We start from the raw sequence: 14,240 nt of genomic DNA on the forward strand, positions 1-14,240 counted from the left end.
CTGTTTATGTCACTGAGACATTAATGTCACTGAGAAGACACGCTGGGTGTCGTAGTTTGTTTTACTTTTGGAATGAACACTCTTGTACAATTTTTCCTCCCTGTGTTTAAAAATTATCTTCTTTCTTGAGAGAAAAAATTACCCTATCGTTAATATCTTCCAGCTGTTTAATACATTTTGAATACGTGCATGTACACGGGTTTCTTTCTAGGACCATTTGCATAGAAGTTATCCTGGGATTACATTTCCTTGCCCTCTTTAGTTTGTTTCACTGTTCTTGGGGCTGAAGCATTGTCTTTCTTCAATGTATTTTTCCTTTTTTCTTTTAAATTTTTTAAGTTTATTAATTTTGAGAGAGAACGAGAACCAGTGGGGAAGGAGGGGTGGGGGGTTGGGACAGAGGATCCGAATCAGGCTCCACACTGACAGCACGGAGTCCAAAGTGGGGCTCAAACTCATGAACTGAGAGATTATGACCTGAGCTGAAGTTGGATGCTTAACCAACTGAGCCAAGCAGGCACCCCATTCCTTTTTTTTTTTTAAGTTTGTTTGTTTATTGAGAGAGAGGGAGGGAGGGAGAGAGAGAGCAGGGAGAGGTCAGGGGGAGAGAGAGAGAGACAGAGAGAGAGAGAGAGAGAGAGAGAGAGAGAGAAAGAATCCCAAGTGGGCACCACACTGTCCTGTGGAGCCCATTACAGGGCTGGAATCCACAAACCGTGAGATCATGACCTGAACAGAAATCAAGAGTTGGAGGCTTAACTGACTGAGCCACCCAGTTGCCTCAATGTATTTTTCCTTTTGCCGCAGTAGATCCCTAAATTACTTTAAAAACAACAACAACAACAAAAGCACCATGGTGTTTGCATGTCTGAAAATGAGTTTTTGTGCATCCGAGTTCTTGCATTGTCTGAAAATGTATTATGCTCCCCTAATATCTAATCAATGTTTTGATTAATTCTACATTTATAATCCTTTTCCTCCAGAACTTTGAAGACTTTTCTCTACCGCCATCTAGAATTTAAGGGCCACTGAAAAGGAAGCAGCAGTCCTAAGCCCAGCTGCTGGCTTGAGCCCCAGCTCCTGCCACCTGCTAGCTGCAGCCGTGGGTAAGTTTCTCAGTACTTTCACCCAATAAATGGTGGTAATGATGATAAATCAAAGGAGTGTTGTGAGGATTCAATCACTTAGCTAATATATATAAAGTGAAGCAGGTGCCTGCAGGTAGTAAGCCCTATGGAAGTGTCAGCTCCCTTAAAAAACCAGTTTTTATCATCATCATCATCATCTTACATTCATCCTGGCTGTTCTGATGTGTCATGATATTATAACTGTGTGAGTCTTTTTGTACTCCATGAACTTGATAATTGGAAGACCTTCAAGTATCTTCTTTTAGTTCTGGGAATTTTTAAATGTTTTCAAAATAATTTTATGCTGTTTACTTTCTTTTTCTCAGTGGTCTTGGTTAAATGTAGGTCCTTTTGAATTAAGACGACGTGTTTCTTTTTTCCTCAGATTTTCTCTTTGTGCTTTTTTTTTGTTCTACATTCAGAGAGATTTTCTCATCTATTTCTTCCACATGATTTATTACATTCTAAATTTCTGCATTCATGTCGTTAATTATCACACATAATTTCTGGTTCTGTGCTTCTTTTGGTTAGCAATTTGGAGTTTTTAATGGATGTAATAACTATCCATATCTCTTTGTAGTGCTTAGATTTGTTTTATGATCTACAATTTCTGCTGAATTATCTCAGTTCCTTCTAGAATGTAGAAGGACTATAGTCCTGTATAGATGTCTCACTTCTTTTGAACAATCTCCTTGCATTTTAGTCCTTTTCCATGATATTAATTATACCCTCCCATCATTGACATTTAAAAACAACACATTTTGTAACTCCCTGTAATTAGGACATAGACTTCGGTTCAGCCATTCAGAATATGCTCCTGTGAGAAGTTTGATTCGAAAGTTAGTTGCAGGAGGAAATGGTCAGGAAACCTGACATCTATTTTGCACTGCAGGGAGTGGGGGACACAGCAGCACAATTTCTCTGGAATCTGCAGCAGGGGCCATAGCAGATCCCTTACCAGACTAGGTCTATGGGAGACGTTCCCGGAGACTCAGCTCAGAGTTGATTCCTCTAGTTCTTTAAGAGATTGTCTAAGATGCTCTTTCCGTGTTTTGGCTATTGTTGAGAGTGCTGCTATGAACATTGGGGTGCATGTGCCCCTATGCATCAGCACTCCTATATCCCTTGGGTAAATTCCTAGCAGTACTATTGCTGGGTCCTAGGGGAGTTCTAGTGTTAATTTTTTGAGTAATCTCCACACTGTTTTCCAGAGGGGCTGCACCAGTTGACATTCCCACCAACAGTGTAGGAGGGTGCCCGTTTCTCCACATCCTCGCCAGCATCTAGAGTTCTCTGATTTGCTCATTTTAGCTACTCTGACAGGCATGAGGTGGTATCTCAGTGTGGTTTTGATTTGTATTTGCCTGATGAGGGGGGATGCTGAGCATCGTTTCATGTGTCTGTTGGCCATCTGGATGTCCTCTTTGGAGAAGTGTCTGTTCATATCTTCTGCCCATTTCTTCACTGGGTTGTTTGTTTTTCGGGAGTGAAGTTTGGTGAGTTCCTTATAGATTTTGGATCCATCAACTGATGAATGGATCAAAAAGATGTGGTTTATCTATACAATGGAATACTACATGGCAATGAGAAAGAATGAAATCTGGCCATGTGTAGCAACATGGATGGACCTTGATGGTGTTTTGCTGAGTGAAATAAGTCAGGCAGAGAAGGGCAGATACCATATGTTTGCACGTATAGGAGGATTAGGAGGAACTTAATGGAGGACCATGGGGGAGAAGAAGGGGGGAAATAGAGCAGGGAGAGAAGAAGGGGAGAAATAGAGGGGGGAGAGGGAGGGAGGCAAACCATGAGAGAGTCTTGAATGTTGAGAACAAACTGAGGACTGTTGGGGGGGGAGGGGGAAGGGGGCGATGTGCATGGAGGAGGGCACTTGTGGGGATGAGCACTGAGTGTTGTATGGAAACCAACATCACATAAACTATTTAAAAAAAAAAAAAAGATTGTCTAAGATGCTTAACACCTGATTTTGAGTACTTTTCCTGATAATGACTTTCCAGCTGGATTTATTCCCCCTATTTCAGATTGTTTTCTCAAACTGTTCATATGGCCTTGCCATATGAACCCCACCTCTTGGTATCCATGTTCTTGTATAATCCTCGTTCACTGAGTGTAGGTAGGCTGGGCATATTGGCTCACTTCTGATGATTAGAATATGGCAGACATAAGGGGATGTCACCTTTCAGATCCTGTAATAAGAGCATGGCTTCTGTTTTGGGTGCTTGCTGTCTCTGGTTCACTCTTAGATCATTCACCCTGGGGAAAAAACCAACTACCATGTCATAAAGCAGCCATGTGAAGAGGCCTATGTGGCAAGGTTTCACGGCCTACAAAAATCCATGTGAGTAAGCTAGGAAGTAGTCCCCCTCAGTTTCATCTGAGCTTTCAGATGAGACCACAGCGCTAGCCAGGAGCCTGATGGCAATCTCAGGAGAAACCTTGAGCCAGAAGCACCCAGCTAAACAGTGCCTGATATCTGACTCGCTGAAACTGTGACATAATAAATGTTTGGTGTTCAATAGCATTTCTCACAGATCCAGAACAAAGAATCCTAAAATTTGTATGGAACCACAAAAGATCCTAAGTAGGCAAAGTAATCTTGAAAAAGAACAAAACTGGAGGCATCACAATCCCACGTTTCAAAATATAGTACAAAACTATGGTAATCAAAACAGTATGACACTGGCACAAATATAGACACAGAGATCAATAGAATGGAATAGAGAGCTGAGAAATAGACCCACAATTATATGCTCAATTAACCTATAACAAAGGAGGCAATATATGCAATGGGGAAAAGACCGTCTCTTCAACAAATGGTACTGGGTAAACTGGACCACTTTCTCATACCATACACAAAAATAAACTCAAAATGGATTAAAGCCCCAAATGGGAGACTGAAATCATAAAAACCCTAGAAGAGAACAGAGGCAGTAATTTATCTGATATCAGCCACAGCAACATTTTTCTAGATATGTCTTCAAAGGCAAGGGAAACAAAAGCAAAATTAAACTTTTGGGACTACAACAAAATAAAAAGCTTCTGCACAGCAAAAGAAACAGTCAACGAAACAAAAAGACAACCTACTGGATGGGAGAAGATATTTGCAAATGATATATCTGATAAGGGGTTAATATCCAAAATCTATGAAGAACTTATGCAACACGATACCAAAAAACCCAAATAATCCAATTAAAAAATGGTCAGAAGACCTGAACAGACATTAGTCAATGGCTAAAGCCAGTCACACAAGAAATAACAGATGTTGGCAAGGATGTAGACAAAAAGTTGGTGGGATTGCAAACTGGTATAGTCACTGTGGAAAACAGTATGGAAGTTACTGAAATAGTTAAAAACAGAATTATCTATGATCCAGTAATTGTACTACTGAGTATTTACCCAAGGAATGTGAAAACACTGATTCAAAAAGATAGGTGTACCCCTCTGTTTATTGCAGCATTATTTACAACAGCCAAGATATGAAAGCAGCCCAAGTATCCACAGTTAGATGAATGGATAAAGAATTTATGGTATGTATATATATATATGTGTGTGTGTGTGTGTGTGTGTATGTATGTGTGTATATATATATATATATATATACACACACACACACAATGGAATATTTCAAGGATGAAATCTTGGCATCTGCAACAATATGGATGGAGTTAGAATATATTATGCTAAGTGAAATAAGTCAGAGAAAGACAAAAACCATATGATTTTACTCATGTGGAATTTAAGAAAAAAAAACAAGCGAACAAAGAGATGAAAAAGAGACAAACCAAGAAACACATTTTTTTAAATGTTTATTTTTGAGGGAGAAAGAGGGACAGCAAGAGCAGGGAAGGGGCAGAGAGAGAGAGAGAGACAGAGAGACAGAGAGACAGAGAGACATGGTGAGCAGGGGAGGGGCAGAAAGAAAAGGAGACACAGAATCTGGAACAGGCTCCAGGCTCCAGGCTCTGAGCTGTTCGCATAGAGCCCGAGGCGGGGCTCGAGCTTGGGAACAGTGAGATCATAACCTGAGCTGAAGTCGGACACTCAACTGACTGAGCCACCCAGGTGCCTCAAGGAACAGACTGTTAATGACAGAAAACAAACTGATGGTTACCAGAGGGGCGGTAGTTGGGGGGACGGGGGAAATGGGAGATGGGGTTTAAGCGTACACGTGTTGTGATGAGCTGGGTAATGAATGAAATTGTCGAATCACTATATTGCACACCTGAAATGTACATGACACAGTGCGTTAATTTTTACAAAGAAATTTTTTAAAATGTTGGATGTCTTTCGGCCACTAAGTTTGGAGTAATTTGTTGTGCAGCAACAGCTAAACAGTGCAGGTATCACAAATTTAACTTGTCTAAAACTAGACTCCTGACCCTTAGTCGTGCCCCCAACGTGCTCTCGTCTCAGTCTCCCTCATCTCAGCAAATGACTACCTCCTTCTTCCAGCCCCTGAGGCCAGAAGCTTGGGGCCTCATCCTTGGCATCCCCTCCTCTCTCACGACTGATAACCAAACCATCGGCACTCCCTGTCAGCGCTACCTTCGCAGGATTTCTAAGATCGGCCCATTTCTCACCCTCTCTGCTACGATCACCCTGGATGAAACCACTGTCCTCTCTGATATGGATGATTGGCATAGCGTCCCCCATGTGTCTCCCTTTCTCCGTTTTTATCCCTCTATAGTCCAAAGCCAGAGTGACCGATTTAAAGAGATCATTTTTCTCCTTTGCTTAAAACTCTGTTTCCTCATCTCCCTAGTAAAGACCGTCTTTTTTTTTTTTTAATTTTAGAAAGGGGGGAGGGGAGAAGAAATTTTTTTTTTAATGTTCGTTTATTTTTGAGAGAGAGAGAGAGCGCGAGCGAGCAAGCACAGGGCAGGGGCAGAAGGAGAGGGAGACACCATCCAAAGGAGGCTCCAGGCTCAGAGCTGTCAGCACAGACCCACCTGCAGGGCTCCAACCTACAAACCGTGAGATCATGACCTAAGCCGAAGTCAGATGATGCTTCACCGATTGAGCCACCCAGGCGCCCAGAGAGAGGGAATCTTAAATGGGCTCTGCGCTGATGCGGGGCTTGATCCTACCACACTGGGCTCATGCCCTGAGACAAAATCAAGAGTCAGACGCTCAACCTACTGAGGTGCCCAGGTGTCCCGAGGCAGTCTTATAATGACTTGGAAGGCATGCGTGGTGACTTTCTCTCCTAGCACACTTCCCTTTGCTCTCTTCCCAAGCCATCCTGGGCAGAGACAAAGTCTGAGCGCATCTCAGGGGACTGTGTACGTGCTGTCCTTCAGCCAGAAGGGCTGGACACACCTGACTTTGGGAAGGGATTCTCTCTGCTTTGTCCATTGCCATACCCCCAAACCTAGATAGTGCCCAGGTCACAGTCTTTAAACACCCACTGAATACATGTATACATGCAGGTAGAGTGGATGCCGTGCTTTGCAGCTTTTAGCCCTGATCGGTACACAGCATCCATGATTTTAATCTGTTTCTCCTTCGTGCGGGAGCCTTTCCCTGCAGGCCCTATGACTGTTAGTTTCCTGCTTATGTTTAATAGTGAAACACTGGTTCATTCATTTAGGTAGTTGGCGTGATTTTCTCTGACTTCAGTGGCCTCTTTCCTGAACGAGTGGGCTGACTTATACCGTGTGTGTGTGTGTGCGTGTGCACGTGTGTGTTTGTGTGCACACAGCTTTTGGTGGGGGCTGCTGGGCACAGCCAATGGTAGGCTTCACTAAAAGCTTTCACTAAAGCATCCTCATGTTAAAAGCAGGCAGATACACTGAACTTTTTCCCCCAAAACGTCCAAATGAGGATGGCTTTCTCTACTTCGAGAACTCAACCACCCTATGGTAGGAGCCCTATGTTGTCCTGGTCCAATGTGGGGAGCACTTTCCTCAGATTTCAGTCTGGGGGGCAAAGCCCACCATTACTCGGAGAGGTGAGGGTGTTGAAAACAAGAAAAACTTGATGTTCTTCTATAGTTTCCATCAATGACTGCTCTTCATCCCGTATCTGTCCTCTGCACCATCTGACTCTAAGGGCACTCGAAGCAAGAGCTCTGCTGTGCCCCTTGGGAAGGGCTCCTTCCCTTTCCACCCACCTGGTAGTCACAATTTAAAAAAAAATTTTTTTTAATGTTTTATTTATTTCTAGGAGAGAGAGAGAGACAGCGTGAGCAGGGGAGGGTCAGAGAGAGAGGGAGACACAGGCTCTGAAACAGGCTCCAGGCTCTGAGCTGGCTGTCAGCACAGAGCCCGACGCGGGGCTTGAACTCACTAACCGGGAGATCATGACCTAAGTGACAGTCGGACGCTTAACTGACTAAGCCACCCAGGCACCCCCACAATTTAAGAATGTAGATGTCCATGCCCTTTTCAATTCTCAGCAATTTCATGACTCTATTCTCTTTAATTCTTTTTTGCTCTCCCTTTTCTGAGTGTGTTTCTTGCAAAACACAGTGGTAAACTCTCATCTTCAATCAGAAAACACTGTTATATTGTCATTTTTCCTCCTTGCCATCCTCATTATATGGTACTTTCGTTTTTCTACTTGCCTTCATTTTCTATTACCTGGAGCTTTTGTTCCTGGTGTTACGAAATTTTATAGTGGTCTGTGCCGCTTGGCGGAGGCCTTTTTTATTCATTGTGCTGAACAGAGTCCTTCCTTTGCCTCTAGAAAAATGTCCACTATTTTTGACAGTTTTCTACTCACTGTTTTATCTTCCTGGAATTCCTTTGAGTTGGAAATGTTACCTCTTGCGTAGATTAGCTACCTGTCTCATCTTTCTTTTTATCTTCTTCCTGTGAGATTTCCTCATCTCCTTATCCTTTAATTGAATTTATTTTGGCCATCCTGCTTTGAATTTCCAACAGTTCTTTTTATTCTCTATTTTTTTCCTTGCTTTTCAGCATTTCTTGTTTTATGAATAAAATATCCTCTATTACCTCCTGGAAGATAACAGCTCTACTTGGTGTTTTGCTTGTTTTAATCTCTCTTTCCTCTCTATTTTTTTCTCCTTGCTTTGGACGACTTTCCCAAATATTTGGAGATTCCTAATTGTATGCTTTGTTAAAAAGATAAACTGAGGCATTGAAAAAATGTTAAGCATTTGAGCAAAAATTGATTTGAATTGGGTTGGGCCAAACTGAAAATGGTTAGGATTTGCTTGGCTGATGGGAAATAGGAAAAGACGCACAGAGTCCAGTGTGGAAACAAAGAAAGGAAATTATTCAGTCGGCTGTAGCTTAGTTGGCTGTTCGTGACTGGTTGTGCTTCGCATTTTGATTTTATAACCTGAGGTGTTTATAGGCTTAGATTGTGGTTTGCTTACATAGGCCGCCATGGCATTAGTGACACCCCAGTCTAATGGCTTCCTGGTTTAATTAAACAGCTACATTCAAGATTAAGATCAGGCATGCATTTCATTTGTTGACCGGTAGGCTTCATGTTAGGATAATGGACCATTGGGCATTTGTATGGGGGTCATTTCTCTGGGATCCTGAGTGGTGTGTGCATTATATTGCGGGATGCTCATTCCCACGTTGGGTGTCAGGAATAATAGTCATAGCCTGGCGAACATCAGTAGTAAAATGTCATTGTCTAAACGTGGTATCCCCCCAAGATACTAAGCTATGTCATTACCATATTTTACTGTTATTATCCTAAAATCTGTGACCAACTTGAGGATCAGTACTGTTATGTATTTATCTTGATATTTCTTGATGTCTTAGTAAATGTGTGTAGAAGGAATGAATGGACACACTCAGCCTGGTAGGAATTGACTCATGACCTTGCCCAGCACCTTGAATAACACCAGCCTAATAATACAGGCCAACTAGCTGCTCATTGTGCCACAGGTTCCTGCCCAGGCCCCGAGTGCTTCATTCCAGGTGAGGCAGCTCAGGCCTCATGAGACCAAGACAAGGGTTAGTGTGTGTCCAGGACCCAGAGAGAGGACAGTCATCTCTGCTGTGCTGTGTTGCTGCACATTCTTTTTTTTTTTTTTTAATTTTTTAATGTTTATTTATTTTTGAGGGAGAGAGACAGACCACAAGCATGGAGGGGCAGAGAGAGAGAGAGGGAGACACAGAATCCGAAGCAGGGTCCAGGCTCCGAGCTGTCAGCACAGAGCCCAGATGGGGCTTGAACTCATGAGCTGTGAGATCATGACCTGAGCCAAAGTCGGACGCCTGACAAACTGAGCCGCCCAGGCGCATCTGTATTGCTGCACATTCTGAACGGTGAGCCTGAGTTTATTGTTGGATCCTTTTTGCCAGGACTGAATGCAGAGCTAATGGCTTCCAACTACGCAGTGATGCCCAGCTACCCTCGTGGCTGTTCCGTCTGGATATTTTTCCCCTTTGTCGTTTCCACACTGAAGAGTTACCAGTGTTGTCTCAGCCCTGCCATTTTGCCATTCGCCTAACTTGACGAGCCACTTTTCATCTGAAAATGTACCCTCTTTGATATTGGTGGTGAACATGATGTTCTTTCCATCTAGAAAAAGGAGCACAATCCTTATTCCCTTTTCCCTCTTTTATTTTTATTTTTTTTAATAAATGTGTTTTCTTGTTTTTGTTTTGTTTTAGAGAGAGACAGAGTACAAGCAGGAAAGAGATAGAGAGGGAGACACAGACACCAAAACAGGCTCCAGGCTCTGAGCTGTCAGCGCAGAGCCCAACACGGGGCTCGAACTCACAAACCATGAGATCATGACCTGAGCTGAGGTTGCAGGCTCAATCAGCTGAGCCACCCAGGCCCCCCTCCCTTTTCCCTCCTTAAGCCAGTCTGTGTCAGATTTGCCTCGATGCCAAGATAATTGATTTTAAATAGGATTTCTTAAGACTTTTAAAAAGTATAAATAGATGATGCCTTTCCTATTTAAGCACATCTTATCCCCTTGCTTCATACTAAGTATGATAATGGATAAAGAGAAAAATGTTCCCTTCAGAGTTTCACAATCTAGTGGAGGAAAAACATACAAACATAACTAATCTGAGTTTGGCGGATGTTATATTGTTGTTAATGGCACAGAAACAGTATTTAGGGAATGGAGAATAAGCTCGTGGTCTCTCTGTGACCCCAGCTGGGTATTCACAGAGCTTCTGAATGACTCTGAAATGTAGAAGCGAAATTTAAAATCCGTAAAATTACCTTGTGGTTTGCTTTTATCACTTCTACTGCAGATTTGTAAATTAACAAATGGAAATTCGAAGTGACAGGCAGGTGTGAAAGGGAACTCCAAGAAACAGCTGCTTTAAGGAATAATATTGAAAATGTATAAAAGCTGTTAATAAATAAAAAGAAGCCCATATGTGTATTTTTAAAATCCCAAACACTTCTTTCCTGGCTTCTTCACAATCCCTAAGTATAAATAGCTCTTTTTTTTTTTTTTTTTTTTTTTAATTAACCAAATCTGCCCAGATTTCCAAGGACCCTCAAGGAAGCATAAAGGATAAGCTATGAGTCAATGTAAAAGATTAAGTCAGAAATGGTGGTTGAAAAGGAAAGTGGAGCAGGCGTGAAACCCAGAGCTGAGGCTCACGAATGTGCTGGGCAGTGAAAGGGGTGGGGGCGGGACAGACCCGCGAGCAGCTTGATTAAAATCCTTAGTGGAGCCTTTGGATCCTCTGAGCTCCGCTGCCGGGTGTCGTGGTTGGGAAGGCTCCAGACCGCCTCAGCTCCCTTCCACCACCATCACCAAAGAGGCTCTTGTGTGTCTCCTTTAAAAACATTTTTTTAATGTTTGTTTATTTTTGAGAATGAGAGAGACAGCGCAAATGGGGGAGGAGCAGAGAGAGAGGGAGACACAGAATCCGAAGCAGACTCTAGGCTCTGAGCTGTCAGCACAGAGCCCAAAGCGGGGCTCGAACCCATGAACTGCAAGATCATGACCTGAGCCAAAGTTGGACGCTGAGCCACACAGGCGCCCCCATGTGTCTCCTCTGTAGACTGCACATCTGCATGGGATTTTGTGTGAACAGGGTGCTTGGCAGTTCTGCAAAAGTGTAAAAGGGCCGTTGCACCAGCACGTAGAGCCACGTCACAGGGTGGAAGGTGCACCTGTATGGGGGCCTAAATCAAGCCCAAATCACAAAAGTAAGCAAGACAGACCTCAGGAGTCCTGGCAAGTGATTGATAAAATGAGTAGAACAAGAAGCTCCCAACAGTCCAGAGAGCTCCAGAGGGAAAGGAGGAGCGATCAGAAACCATTCAAGATCGATATCGTGACCCGAACAGCAATCTCGAGTGATTGGGAAGGAACGACCTGGACGTCCACGTGGGAACACTGCTCACAGAGAGCTGCTGGGTGAAGAGTTCAAACATCAGAATCACAGAGAGGGTTTCCCAAGGATTTAAGAAGAAAGAAAACACTGAGGGGTGGAAGAAGAAAACAAATTTGGAGTTCACCCCTTTAACTACAGAGAAGAGCAAAGGAAGGCTCTGGAGAAAACATGCCTGAGGCTGAGAGCTGGGGTTGTCCATATTCCTGGAGGTTGGCCGGGTTGACCTTTCAATGTCAGTTGACCTTTCACCTGACCTTTACCATAGGCCACGTTGATCTTTCTTTTAGAAGCCAAAAGGGGGTTTGTAAGAGGTAGGGCAACACGCTGTCAGCCCCACATCCCACAGCTGCAAGGATTCCATGAGGAGCACTGCCCGTTTGAATGACATGAGGGCTTTTCCGAAAGAGAGGTTGCCCTGGACACTTCCATCGAGTGGTTCGTGGCTGCATACCAACGTCCACTCAGCGGAGCCCGGAAGTCGGACAAGCACAAGATACAAACCTGCCTCTTAAAGACATTTCAGATTTCTGGGTTAATCCACATACCTGGTCTCCATTGCATTCACAGTAGGATCCCAATGATTATATTTTAAACGGGGCACCTGGGTGACTCAATCAGTTAAGCTTCTGACTTTAGCACGGGTCATGATCTCACAGTTCATGAGTTCGAGCCCTGTATCGGGCTCTCTATCAGCACAGATCCCCTGCGGATCCTCTGTCCCTGACCCCCTCTGCCCCTCCTCTGCGCCTACTCTCACTCTCTTTCAAAAATAAATAAACTTAAAAACACCTGCGATTATATTTTAAATGAATAAATCAGTGTGCCAGACACCGTGACAGACACTAGGAATGTGGGGTAACAATGCACCACTTGTGGAATTTAAGTCTTACAGCTTGAGAGCAGAATGAAGTGAAACTGAGACATTATAGTTCACCCTGCAAATAAAAAGAGAGAGCAAGCCACTGTAGTGATTAAAAATATATTTATAAAGTGGTGACAAAAATCTAGATGCATCACTTATGTTTAAATTGGTTATATTGAAATCTGGTAAAGAGCCACTGACAAAATTATGAACAAAACCTAATTATCTGCTGCTAAAGGAGACACGTTTACAAGACAAAGTGCCCTGTAAACTAAACGCTCTGAGGAGCACAGCTGATGAGAACCTGCTATCCTACACGATGGAATGAGCTCCTACGATGGAAAACATACATAGTTCTCTCGATGCGCCATTGAGGCTGATGAACACAAAGTGTCAACAGGAGAAAATTCAGATATTGGATTATCTGATGGGAAAATGCACAATTTTCCTAACGGATTAAGAAAAAAAATACTAAATTGAAGTACCTTCTAGGCACCGTTAATCATGGTTTCAACTAACAAAAATAAAGTGATAAAGTCCAGTGCTGGCAATCAGAAAGAAATATGTATTCATATTACAATTGCCTAGTGACCCCGTAAATGGGATTCTTCTGTCTGGTGCCAGTAAAGAAATATCCCAACCAGAACCATGAAACTGTTCAAATCCTTTGTTCTGGTAGCCCTCCTGAATCTCAAGGAACTATCCTTTAAAAAAAACTTTGGTTTTTTTTTTTTTTTTTTCTTAACAATGTTCATATTGGCACTCTTTATAATTTTTTTAAAAAAAAATTAGAGAAATACTCCAAATTTGCAGTGTGAAGGGATTAATTAAATATAAAGCTACAGCTATTGAAGTGACAAGCACATATCTGCATTGTTTATCCCTCATGGTCCAGAATTACCTTCCCACACACACAACCTGGAAAAATGGACAAAGTCTAAGAATCAACTGTTTTCAGACACCAGGCTGAAACTGCGATCCTTGAGGAAAGAGAACAGTTGAAGTGAGGTCCGCCATTGCCAAGACCATCTGTCAGGACGTAATTCCCAGGGTGCGGCTCACTGCGGAGAATCCCAGACTCAGCCCACCAGTCCCTGTGAGTTGAGGAGATGGACTGATGCCCTGGGATGCCAGTGTGACCAGGATTGGCAAAGTAGGGCACCCGAGTGAGGAGAGCCATGCTGAGAAAGAGCTTCCAGAGTGTAGATAGGGGTCTTTCTGGGTCTTTGACTAAATGCCCATGAGTGCCTGTGTAGAGTAAAACCCCATAAGGCCAGACAAGAACAACTCCCAAGGATAAAGTAATAATCCCAGAAGTCACACAGTGCTGGGGATTATTCGCATCTCCTCCAGTGGAGAGAAAGTTCCCACTGAATATTCAGGGCACTAAGTAGGGTCCTTGGAAAGGCCATATCCTCCAAATGGGGTTTCATTAGTCCTAGGATAAAAACCAGGCTACAACCATCTTAAATGACTTTTTACCACGAAAACTCAGCCAAGAAAAGTTAGCTGAATTAGCCACATATCTATGTAGCAAAATGAATTTGTAATTAAAGGTCTTCCTGCAATGAAAATTCCCAGTTCAGATGGGTTCACAGGTGAATTCTATTTAATATCTGAGGAAGAAATCTTGCAATGTCTACACAGGTTCTTCCAGAAAATACAAGAAGGAGCCCTTCCTGAGTCATGTTATGAGGTCAGCATTCTCTTGACATCAAAACCAGATGAAGACATTATAAGAAAAGGAAACTACAGGACACTATTTCCCATGAACATAGATGCAAAATCCTTAACAAAATAGCTAATTGGCTATCCCAGTTTGCTGCTACAGGGCATCTCCAGAAGATCTCTAGCTGGCATCATACGCTATAGTAAAAAAATGGAGTTCTTTCCTTCTAACCACCTCTATTAAACCTTGTGTTAGAGTTTAGA

General features: G+C 42.9%; 1 long non-coding RNA gene across 2 annotated transcripts in view; it reads left to right on the top strand.

Annotated features, from left to right (window-relative positions):
- The window catches only part of LOC120245714, a 64,180-nt gene that overhangs the window by 2,766 nt on the left and 47,174 nt on the right, over positions 1-14,240 (top strand). For both annotated transcript variants that reach the window (XR_005531854.1, XR_005531853.1), the window contains exon 3: positions 984-1,106. This is a non-coding gene — a long non-coding RNA (uncharacterized LOC120245714). The remainder of the gene's footprint in view (positions 1-983; positions 1,107-14,240) is intronic.

This window comes from Hyaena hyaena, unplaced genomic scaffold, assembly GCF_003009895.1.
Source record: "Hyaena hyaena isolate Hyena2069 unplaced genomic scaffold, ASM300989v1 scaffold_432, whole genome shotgun sequence".
NCBI lineage: Eukaryota > Metazoa > Chordata > Mammalia > Carnivora > Hyaenidae > Hyaena > Hyaena hyaena.